Genomic DNA, 12,066 nt, shown 5'->3' on the forward strand with positions numbered 1-12,066 from the left:
AATGACATTACAAAGTGATATAACTAGCTTCTATTTTACAGTAACTTGGTGTGGATCACTATCTGTTTATTACTCTCTGTAAAAGACTTGGTCTCTGCTTTTTATTGCGTTAATTTCAAATATCTCAATTGTAAATGTTCCTAATTCTTAATAATAATTCCAATAAGTAAAGAAATCTGGAAAAGTATATTCGTGTCGATGTTTCCTTACATTACACCATTTTGTGATTTATTACTTCATGTATAGTGATTCGTAACAGTAGTAAATACAAGCTACTATATTTCACTTACATTTTTGAAAATCTAAACCCCATCTAAATAAGTGGGTGCCCTCAAAGCACACACGTTGCCACTTGTCTTTGTAAGCCTAACATAACACAGAAATTTCGAAAGTAACTTTCGCCTAACTCACAAGTAAACTTATTTGCATCGTTGTATCGCCTAACAAATCGATAACAAACATGTTAACTCACTGACTAACTTACTAACTGAATTACAGACAAATAGATCCAATATCTCATACAGGCTGAAACTGGAACTAAATAATTAATTTACTCAATAATTAAATAATTCTCACATTACGGAGTTTTTATATTGTACTCTTTATTTCTACACAATGTAGGAGTATTCTAGATTTTACAGAGGCCCTAACCTCATCAAATTTCTATATATTGCATCATAGTTTGTCAGGACAATTTCCCTCAAGCAAACAAACATCTAAATTAAAATATTAAAATGCACTCACAACTCTGTCCCTTTTTAGATTGGGAACTACTTTGAACAATTTTAATACAAAAATAAAATAGTAACTTTGTGATATTATCAGATAAACAGATTTTTGTACAAGTAATAGGATATATCTGCTAATAATATTAGGGTCTCCTTTCCATTTTCTTCATCAACTTTAAATAATCAATGTGCATTTTTCATATCTAACGTTGGTTGTAACCATTTTTATTCGGATAAAGTATTCAAAGTAGAGCCAAACCTGGAAGTGGTAAGCGTCCTTCTTTGAGAATTCATTCAACTTCCAGTAGTTCACACAGAATCATGCTATTTTATCTTTCATTTCCTTGACAAGTACAATAAGTGATGTCCAAGGACTAATACTCTGTTCTGTTACTTCTTTTTCCCTGATGTCTTTTATCTCTTTGAAAGCCTCATCCTGTTTTTGCAAGTGAAAATAATCTGGCTAACTGGCGTGTTGGAGGTAATTTTTGAAGTATTTCTTGTATTTGGTCTTAGTCATAAGGTTCAATGAAGAACGTATCTCGATATTCTATGAAAAGGTCATGTAATATATGGGATTAATCGACTGTAAGGTCTCCACAACTGAAGTTGCACAGTTATGTGAAGATTTCAAGTCAGACTTCCTACATTTTTTTTTCTCAAAGGTGACTACATCTGTACTGGTTGTACAGTCTCAATTCTTACACCAACTCATCCTGATTTGACTTACATTTTATGGTTTATTGTGTTCATAGCCCTGATAATGGCTTCTTTATTATTTAAACACACGAGAGCTCTACCAACTGTACTGAACGGCATTAAAATGCAATAAGTAATAAAATGAGTTGTTTCCTACAGGCTAAGCATAACAGTGCAAACACGTCTGAATTTTAATCATGAGTATCCTCTGAAAACAACTGAATAGTTCAGATAATTTTAATCAATGTGATCACGTGTCAGTATTTAAACCAGTCAAAACTTACCTATCCCTTGCTGTTGTACATAATGTGAGAGTATGGAAAAAATTTGTATGCAGTACACACTGTTCCTTCAGCCTATAAAATGCCGGGTTTTAAAAGTTTAATTTTACCACAAGGAAAGATGCCACGGCTGACGCAAGAAAGTAGAGATCAGACGGTCGGGATGCTAATGACAGGAATGACACCAGCTAGGGTCGCGACACACTTTGGGTGCACCTTCATGGGCGACAATGCACGTCCACACATGGTAAGGGTGTGTACAAATTGTTTGAATGAGAACAATATAAACATTCTGGACTGACCTCCATATTTGCTTGATATGAATCCCATTGAGCATCTCTGGAACATTCTGGACCCGCACATCCGTCATCAGGATCCTGCCCCCAGCTCTCTCGCTGAACTATGTGCAGCACTTCTGGCTGAGTGGGACATCATCCCCCAGAGGCAGATTGACAATCTGGTGACATCTATGCCACGCAGGATCCAGGCTCTTCTGGTGGCGAATGGAAGACATACCCATTATTAGTGTTCTGGACGTTGAAATCCTGATTAAACTGTTTGTGTGCAGTTTCTAATCAAATTTGAATATTGTGTAGTGCAAAGACATGATGATTTCATGATATGTACATTCAAAACTTACGTTCAACCCAGTGTATTAAAATTGTTTAACTGTATGTACGTTGTTGCATTTCTAATGCCAATCAGTATATTAATCTATCCAGATACACTGGTGTGCGTGGTCCTATAACAGCCTAACCGTTATGTATAAATTAATTTGTAACAAGATCTGGTAAGAGTATTTCATTTCTTATGGTACAATGACTGCACTCTTTGTTGTCTCTTCGAATTCAACCTCAGCTGTGGTAACTGTCATATGGTACAAAGGAACTTCCTAATCATAGACTTATTATGTTATGTGTTATGATTTCAAATAGCCAGAAATTTTAATTTAAATTTAGAAGTTAATTTATTGATATGTATCAAATTTATGATATTTGCCAACAAGATTGATACACACAATTTTCTCTCAAAGCAAATATATTTTAATATACAAACAATAATACAATTTATAGTAACGGTTATTGCAACTATTTATTACAAATAATAATCTATATACAAAAATTGTACAAACTTACAAACAATACTGAGTCTTCTATCTGGTCTTAAATCGAATATTTTATCGATGGTTCATGATGAGCGAATTAATTCTGTGTTGATACACAAGAACAAGTCACTTGACGGGAAGCTAGCTAGCTTCTTCACACGTGAGTTTTTGTCGACAAAAATATCTAACGTCTGAAGTTAATTTACTAAAGTTAAATGGTTTGTAAGGTTTGAAATCTATACATGTTTCTGGTCAAATATCTATGGTTTTCTGGTTAATAATCATTTATCACAATTATAGCTTCCGAGGTTTGTAGAACTAGTAGGTAAGATAGTTGGACAAGTCTTTCCAAATCTACTGTAACTTCTGTTCTTTCTTTTGTACTCTGCTCTGAAATTTCCTTTTAATACTTCCTTATGGTCTGTTGCTCAAAGCCTGTCAGATAAGGCAACTACCAACGGTTGATAGTTGTTATGGCCTTCAGTTGGATGGTTGCTTGATGTCATTGAAGCTGGGTATTTTAAAGGACAGTATAATTAATACCATGTTGTTCACTATTCCATATAATCACTCTGAAAATTATTTACAACTAAGCCTAGTATTCTTTCCATGGTACCTTTTCTCTGTAATCCATCAGTTTCTCAGTTGAGGTGCAATATTGTTGATCTAACTAGCTAAGTTTTGGAACTGGGTTTAGTAGTGATATGACTGGAGTAGTAAAGGAGTCACACAAGTGTAGTGGTAACACATATATACCAGACTGACAGTCACACAAGCATAGTGGTAACACATATAGACCAGACTGACAGTCACACAAGGATAGTTGTAACACATATAGACCAGACTGACAGTCACACAAGGATAGTTGTAACACATATAGACCAGAGTAACAGTCACACAAGGATAGTGGTAACACATATAGACCAGAGTAACAGTCACACAAGGATAGTGGTAACACATATAGACCAGAGTGACAGTCACACAAGGATAGCGGTAACCTATATAGACCAGACTGACAGTCACACAAGCATAGTGGTAACACATATAGACCAGACTGAGAGTCACACAAGGATAGTTGTAACACATATAGACCAGAGTAACAGTCACACAGACATAGCGGTAACACATATAGACCAGACTGACAGTCACACAGGCATAATGATAACACATATAGACCAGACTGACAGCCACACAAGGATAGTGGTAACACATATAGACCAGACTGACAGCCACACAAGGATAGTGGTAACACATATAGACCAGAATGACAGTCACACAAGCATAGTGGTAACACATATAAACCAGAATGACAGTCACACAAGGATAGTGGTAACACATATAGACCAGAGTGACAGTCACACAAGGATAGCGGTAACCTATATAGACCAGACTGACAGTCACACAAGCATAGTGGTAACACATATAGACCAGACTGAGAGTCACACAAGGATAGTTGTAACACATATAGACCAGAGTAACAGTCACACAGACATAGCGGTAACACATATAGACCAGACTGACAGTCACACAGGCATAATGATAACACATATAGACCAGACTGACAGCCACACAAGGATAGTGGTAACACATATAGACCAGACTGACAGTCACACAAGGATAGTGGTAACACATATAGACCAGACTGACTTTCCAGTTCCAAATTTTATAGTACACTATGTTTTATACATAATTTTTGGACAGATGCAGAAAGAGGTGTGACTGGATTGACATTTAGAATTACAAACTCATTTTCCAAATGTTTCATTCTGTTATTAAAGTTATTTATTGTTTCATAGGTTATGCTGTCATTAACCCTTTGTACTTCACTGATGTATTTGTGTACTCCTTCAAGGTCATTGTTATAATCCATCTGTACATTTCCAACAGCTTCACCAATTCTGTCTTCAATCAAAGCTTATCATGTTCTTAATTATTTTTAATATTTGTCTCTTTCGTTTAACTTTCCTGTTAAATTTTCGGTTTCATCTCTTAATCTTTTAATTATCTACATTGTTTGTCTTCTTTAAAAATTAAGTAAATCTCATTAGAGTCTTCTTTAAAAATTAAGTAAATCTCATTAGAGTCTTCTTTTAATTTTCATCCATTTCTTCTAGTCTCTTATCCCGTACTTTTTGTTCTGTTTTATTATTTTTCTGTCTTATTTTTCTACTCTTGTACTTGTTACGCTTTGCCAGACGGTTAAGGCACTCGACTCACAACGAATCCCCGTCGCACCAAACATGATCGCCATTTCAGCCCGTGGGGGCGTTACAAAGTAACGGTCAATCCCACTATTCATTGGTAAAAGAGTGGCCCACGAGTTGGCGGTGGGTAGTGATGACTAGCTGCCTTCCCTCTAGTCTTACACTGCAAAATTAAGGAGTGTTAACGCGGATAGCCCTCGTGTAGCTTTGTGCGAAATTCAAAACAAATCAAACTTTCTTCTTGTTATTATTTGATTTCTTATCTTGATTTCCTCAATCTTTCTTTAATGACTTGTTTCTGTTTACTTTGTTCTATGTTGTGACCTTGAATTTGAAGTTTATCCAAAGTTTTATTTCCTTCTCATCAAAATAATCTCACTTCTGATACCAATATTGTAAAATGTTCTATCTTTTGGCACGTTCTTTTGGATTATTTGTAAAAAAAGAAAAGGAAAGCACACTACACGAAACGATAACAAACTTATTTATTTCTTCAATAACATTTGCTACGTACTGTTTTCACTGAAATGCCTAACTTCACAAACAACGTTTCAACAGAAATTCTTCTGAAACCAACGTACGATAAATTGACAAATAAACCTACTTGCAGAATTCCTCACCTAACGAGTAAGTAAACAGAACACACTGACTAATTAACTGACTAAGCCTACTAACTGAATCACGGATGAATGGCAATAACACTCATTTTGTAACTCCCTAAAGTGAAAACTAATTAACTCAATAGTTAACTAAGACGTTCAACCTGCCCTTTCTATATTGCACTCTTTATTTATACATATGAAGCTTCTTGAGTCTACTGAAGCCTAAATTTCGTCACTACATTACGTCAACGTCTGTCTATCAAACAAACATTTAAATTAAAATATTAAAAATATAACTATTTAAACCAACAAAAAAGGCTTTATTTGCTTTAGTATTATCAATTGGAAATAAGAAAGAAAAAAAGAAATAATTTCGAATAATATGAATTTATTCAAAATAATACCACACAATCTAAGAATTATGTTAATTTAGTATAATCGAAAAATTGACCAAATGGTATTCTATATTTCAAAAGCTACATAAGAATCTTAAAGCTGTTCTATAAGGGGAAAGTAACTTGTCATTCTTATTCAAGGACACCATTCAAAAGTCACAAAACGCCTAATGGCATTCTCGTCAACATCATTGCTTTAGGTCCGGCATGAATAGGTAGTTAAGGCACTCAACTCGTAATCTGAGTGTCGCGGATTCGAATCCCACTTACAACAAACATGCTTTCTCTTTCAGTCATGCAGGCGTTATAATGTTACAGTTAATTCCACTATTCGTTGGTAAAAGAATAGCCCAAGAGTTGGCGGAAGGTGTTGATGACTAGCTGCCTTTCCTCTAGTCTTTACACTGCTAAGATAGGGACGGCTAGCGCAGATAGCCTTCGTGTAGCTTTGCGCGACTTAAATAAACAAATAAAATCATTGTTTGGCCTTGGACTGCACGATTCCAGGCTCAGACGATAAAAAAAAAATGTTTGTACTTTTATATTTGTTTTCATTAATTTTATAAATCATTAATAAGAAACGCGGGTCGTAACAGAGTTTAAGTAATTCATGTTTAGAAATAATACGAAATGTAATCAACTCATAACTTAAATAACTCGGAGAACGTTGTTGTATTCTAGCACAAAGCTGACAATCGTTTAGTCCCGGCATGCCGAGGTGGGTGAAGGCGTTCGAGTCGTAATCTGAAGATTGTGGGTTCGAATCCCGGTCGCACCAAACATGCTCGCCCTTTCAGCCGTGGGGTGTTATAATGTGACGGTCAATCCCACTATTCGTTGGTAAAAGAGTAGCGCAAGAGTTGGCGGTGGGTGGTGATTACTAGCTCCCTTCTCTTTAGTCTTACACTGCTAAATTAGGGACGGCTAGCACAGATAGCCCTCGAGTAGCTTTGCGCGAAATTCAAAAACAAACAAACACAATGGTTTGAAAACAAACGAACAGAACCCCTGAGGAAACTTCAAAAAAAATAAAAATGAAAAATTATTTCACAAAAACCACCCTCACACTGTTATGATTTATTTTGAAAATATGCATGTATTTCTCTACAGTTTCCTTATTTTATCTTCTCATTTGTCCTTATCTTAAACTGAATGAAATATTTAGATTCTAAATAAATAGGTTAGAGACTAAAACAAAAACTATGGCACGTGATGAGACTCAAATTAGCTCAGTTGCTGCGCGTGTTTCTAAAGTCACTGGAACCCAGCGTAACCTGTTGGTAAGTGTGACCAAAATAATTCTATTTAAAAGTTCATTTTATTAACATTATTATAAAACAGTTAGTGTTAGTATGGTAGTAACGACCCTTGGAATTAAGAAAACTAACCTCAAATTTCGGTTAAAATAAAAGTCCATTAAAATTCATAAACGATTATTTTTATCTTACTTATTCCTTTTCTATACATTTTTTTTCAGAATATAATCGTTTTTTTTCCTTTTAACACCATAATTATATAGCACCCGCTTTCACTACTAAAAGTCGATACATAAGAAAAATATGTTATTGTTAACAGTATGTGCATGTAACACGTTTCACTACTATTAACATTATTTCACAGTAACATTTTTTTTTTAATGTTAGCAATCAGAGATTCAAATGGAGACCCACTATATCCCAAATATTTCATCAAGGAATATTTTTGTTGTAATTAAAGATGAATTATCGAGTAATATTATATTCTAAGAAATCATTATAATATCTAGGTTCAACAATTAATTTTTTCTACTATTAACCAAATATAAATACATCTGTTTCTACTGTTAACCCATTTAAATACAGAAGCTTTTGTTTGTTTTTAATTGTTAACAATATCTGGCTTCAACAATTAATTTTTTATACTATTAACTATATTTAAAAACAATAGCTTTTTCAACTGCTAACAATATTTGGGTGCAACAGTTTTTTCGACTATTAACTAAATATAAATACATATTTTTCTACTGTTAACGCACTTTAATGGAGCAGTTTTTGTTTGATTTTTTAAATTGTTAACAACATCTGAGCAGAGTTTTAATTATATCTAAATACAACGTCTGTTTCTACTCTTTGTTATACTGGTGTACAACAGTTTTTAGGGTTAAAAATCTTGATACAATAGTTTTGTTTTTTATTAAGGAGAACTTAATAGATATATAATATATAATAGAATACTGAGTTGTATTCTACTTCGGACAACATCTGAATAAAATAATCATTTTCTATGTTCAACAAAAGGTTAAGATACAGACGTTAGCTTTTTTTTTTCTTCTTACAAAATTTTAATGAAAAGTAATATATGACGCAATTTTGTTAAAAGTGTGAATCATTAAAGAGTCCGTAACAAATCGTATAGATGTTATAGGAAGTTTGAGACTTTGTAACGGCCCTCGTGACATACTTGTTCGCATAGCTGTACGATAAGAACATCGTTGATAGCTCATTGTGCAAGACTGTTTAACAACAAACAAGTTTTGGTTTGTATTTCGCGCAAAGCTACACGAGGGCTGTCTGCACTAGCCGTCCCTAATTTAAAGACTAGAGGGAAGGCAGCTAGTCATCACCACCCAACGCCAACTCTTGAGCTACGCTTTCATCAACGAATAGTGCGATTGACCGTCACATTATAACGCCCCCATGGCTGAAAGAGCAAGCATGTTTGGTGTGACGGGGATTCGAACTCGAGATCCTCGGATTACGAGTCGATTGCCTTAATCACCTGGCCATGCTGAGCCTAACAGCAAACAAAAAAAGACCATATAATGTACTATGATTGAAGCTTGGAAATACATGTATTCTCACACATGAGCTTCCTCTTAATGTAAAGTTTAGTGTTAAGATATGTTCCTCTCAACAAGGTGGTAATAATACATGTTCACTTGCTTTTTTTTAATACTATTTAGAAATGTGGGAAATCGAAACTTACAGAGAAAAATGTTCTTGATGTTGCTTTCAAGCTATGCAACTAAATATATAAAAAAACACATTATTTTACACGAATTAATATCGAGCATCTCCTATCTTGTGTATTACTTTTTTCTAAAATAGATTCTGATAAACTAATGGAGAAAATGAAATTCATTTCTTTTTTTCCCCTTTTTTGTGTGGAATATTCTACAGTTAAAATAAATAATACAAATGTCGAGGTAATAATTACAAAACAAGATATTTTATTCAATCTAGTTTCTATTTGTTAAGAAAATATTGACATTGTTGTGTCTTTGAAAACTGTGTTCAAACATCTTTAGATAATCCACTCATTGAGGCAGTCACTAATTAGAAGCGGAAGCTGAAGAGATGGTGAAAATGTTCTCTTTGTTTGCACACGTATTTTAAGTCGTAAAAGTTGCAATCATTTTTTTGTTGTTGTTTACTTTCTGTTGCACGTGTTCAAAGAAGCGGGACTTGTACTTCCACAGATTCAAAATCCGGTTAAAATAGTAATTACATACAGAGAATAAATCATCCCCTATCGGCCGATAGCTATACTTCTCGGAACCTTTCCCTATAATGGTGTTCCGAGGGGTAGTTATTCGTACTGTGTGGTCACCCTGATCAACGTCGTATTGAGTAAAACATATGTATCGTTAACCTCCACAAATCGGATTTAAATTACTGCTACTTTAAACGTGCAGCATGAAATGAGAAAGTCTGATAATGAAAAAGTTTACAAAACAAACAGATAAGATTTTGTGAAGTAGTTGACTACCTCAAATATTTTTACGTCACACCACAAGAGAGTGAAATATTTAATACATTAGAAACCAGAACTCTTTAAAAAACTTCCAACAGATGACACTACATTTTACAGTTTTTTCTTTTTTTAATATTTTTATTTTCAGGATTGACGAAAATGTTGCTTTCTTAGGATTAACTTCAAAATTACAAATCTCCTGCTGACCCAACCACGAACAATTAATATTAACACTTCTTGTTGAATTCCTACGTTAATTCAGTTGTGATAACAACCGCTTATTTTATTTTAATATGGCTTCTGATACTGAAAAAACTAAAATAAAATCATTTATTTCATATGAAGGTCCCTCGCTGGAACAGCGGTAAGTCTACGGATTTACAACGCTAAAATCAGGGGTTCAATTCCCCTCAGTGGACTCAGCAGATAGTCCCATGTGGCTTTGCTATAAGAAAACACAAACCCTCGTTGGAACAGCGGTAAGTTTACGAATTTACAACGCTAAAATCAGGGGTTTGATTCCCCTCGGTGGACTCAGCAGATAGCCCGATGTGGTTTTGTAGTTAGAAAAAAAACACACACTCTAGAACAGCGGTAAGTCTACAGATTTACAATGCTAAAATCAGGGGTTCGATTCCCGCGGTAAACTCAGCAGATAGCTTGATGTGACTTTGCAATTAGAAAACACCCATTCACTCATGCAAAGACAAACAAATTATAAACAAAACAGCCTAATTGGTTTACTGAAGTAACCATGAAAACAACTATCATAACAAAATTTGCAAAAAATAAGTTAATTGGGCTCAGAAACAGTTGTTTTTAAAATTCACTTGTTTTAATGTATTTTTAGAAAGTATGCGTTTTGGATCTGTTGCAAGAGCGACAACCAAATCACACTACTTCTTAGAGTGGCTTATGAGTTGACGATTGGTGCTGTTGACCAGCTGCCTTTGGGTAATCAGCCCAAAACTGTTCCCTGTTGGGTCAGAGATAAGTTCCAAGACGTAATATGTTACAAATCTGGACTCCCCACCTTCTCCGATGGATAGAAATATCACTATTTGTATGACTTTGCCCTAAAAAAAGAGAGACAGAAGAATGAAAGAAGCTCACAATCCAAAGTTACGAGTGAAAATGCGTCGATTGTTCGGTCATATCCGAAAGAAACCGAACTCTCGAGATAAAACTAAACAGACAAATCGTTTAATTTTGTTTCAGTTTTCCACAATTTCACACGAGGTTTTCTTTTTCTTCTTTGTACGCAGTAATAAGTATAAACTTGCTGTAATTTTAATAATCGTCAGGTTTTTGTAACGTGAAAAGGGTTTAAATTTGTTTTGTTTTCCACAAACGTAAAAGTAACCAATCGCCTTCGGCGGTTGTCCTTGACCCGAACCATATTTCGCGACGCCCGCAAAGCTAGCCCGAGTTCCGTGGTAAAGCGTATTCAGTGTCTAAAATTGTTTAGAAGATATCCTTGATTGCTACAGAGGTCTTCAGTTTGGCTTGATGTCAGAAAGAACTAACTGACAGCACCATCTCATTAAAGAGCTAAGAACTATTGAATATTTCACAAAAATCTTAAATTTACTTAAAAAGAAAATGGTTGGACTTTCGTTTTTTTATTTAGTTATATATGCACTTTTGGTAGTGTAGTGCATTATTATTGGATTTTCTACAATCCTGCCCAGTCCCAAAAAATTTAAAAGAGTAAAAAATGAAGAATAATAAAGGTTATATTGTATTGTTTTAAGTTGTATTACTTTATATTATACTGTTTTAGGTTGTATTACTTTATATTGTATTGTTTTAAGTTGTATTACATTACATTGTATTGTTTTAAGTTGTATTACTTTATATTGTATTGTTTTGAATTGTATTACTTTATATTGTATTGTTTTAAGTTGTATTACTTTATATTGTATTGTTTTAAGTTGTATTACTTTATATTGTATTGTTTTAAGTTGTATCACTTTATATTGTATTGTTTTAAGTTGTATCACTTTATATTGTATTGTTTTAAGTTGAATCACTTTATATTGTATTGTTTTAAGTTGTGTCACTTTATATTGTATTTTTTTCAAGTTGTATTACTTTATATCGTATTGTTTTCAGTTGTATTACTTTATATCGTATTGTTTTGAGTTATATTACTTTATATTGTATTGTTTTAAGTTGTATTACTTTATATTGTATTGTTTTAAGTTGTATCACTTTATATTGTATTGTTTTAAGTTGTATTACTTTATATTGTATTGTTTTAAGTTGTATTACTTTATATTGTATTGTTTTAAGTTGTATTACTTTATATTGTATTGTT

At 33.7% G+C, this 12,066-nt stretch overlaps 1 protein-coding gene across 4 annotated transcripts in view; it reads left to right on the forward strand.

The window, feature by feature from the left end:
* The window catches only part of LOC143240099 (sal-like protein 1), an 85,417-nt gene that overhangs the window by 387 nt on the left and 72,964 nt on the right, over positions 1-12,066 (forward strand). The window contains exon 2 of one of the 4 annotated variants that reach the window (XM_076481962.1): positions 10,092-10,110. The exons of 1 other annotated variant lie outside the window; for it this stretch is intronic. The gene's annotated coding sequence lies outside the window, so the exon portion shown is untranslated. Of the gene's footprint in view, positions 1-10,091; positions 10,226-12,066 lie in introns of those variants that run through there. 2 more of the 4 variants (XM_076481961.1, XM_076481960.1) reach the window with 2 other exon arrangements.

Source organism: Tachypleus tridentatus, chromosome 13, assembly GCF_004210375.1.
Source record: "Tachypleus tridentatus isolate NWPU-2018 chromosome 13, ASM421037v1, whole genome shotgun sequence".
Lineage (NCBI taxonomy): Eukaryota > Metazoa > Arthropoda > Merostomata > Xiphosura > Limulidae > Tachypleus > Tachypleus tridentatus.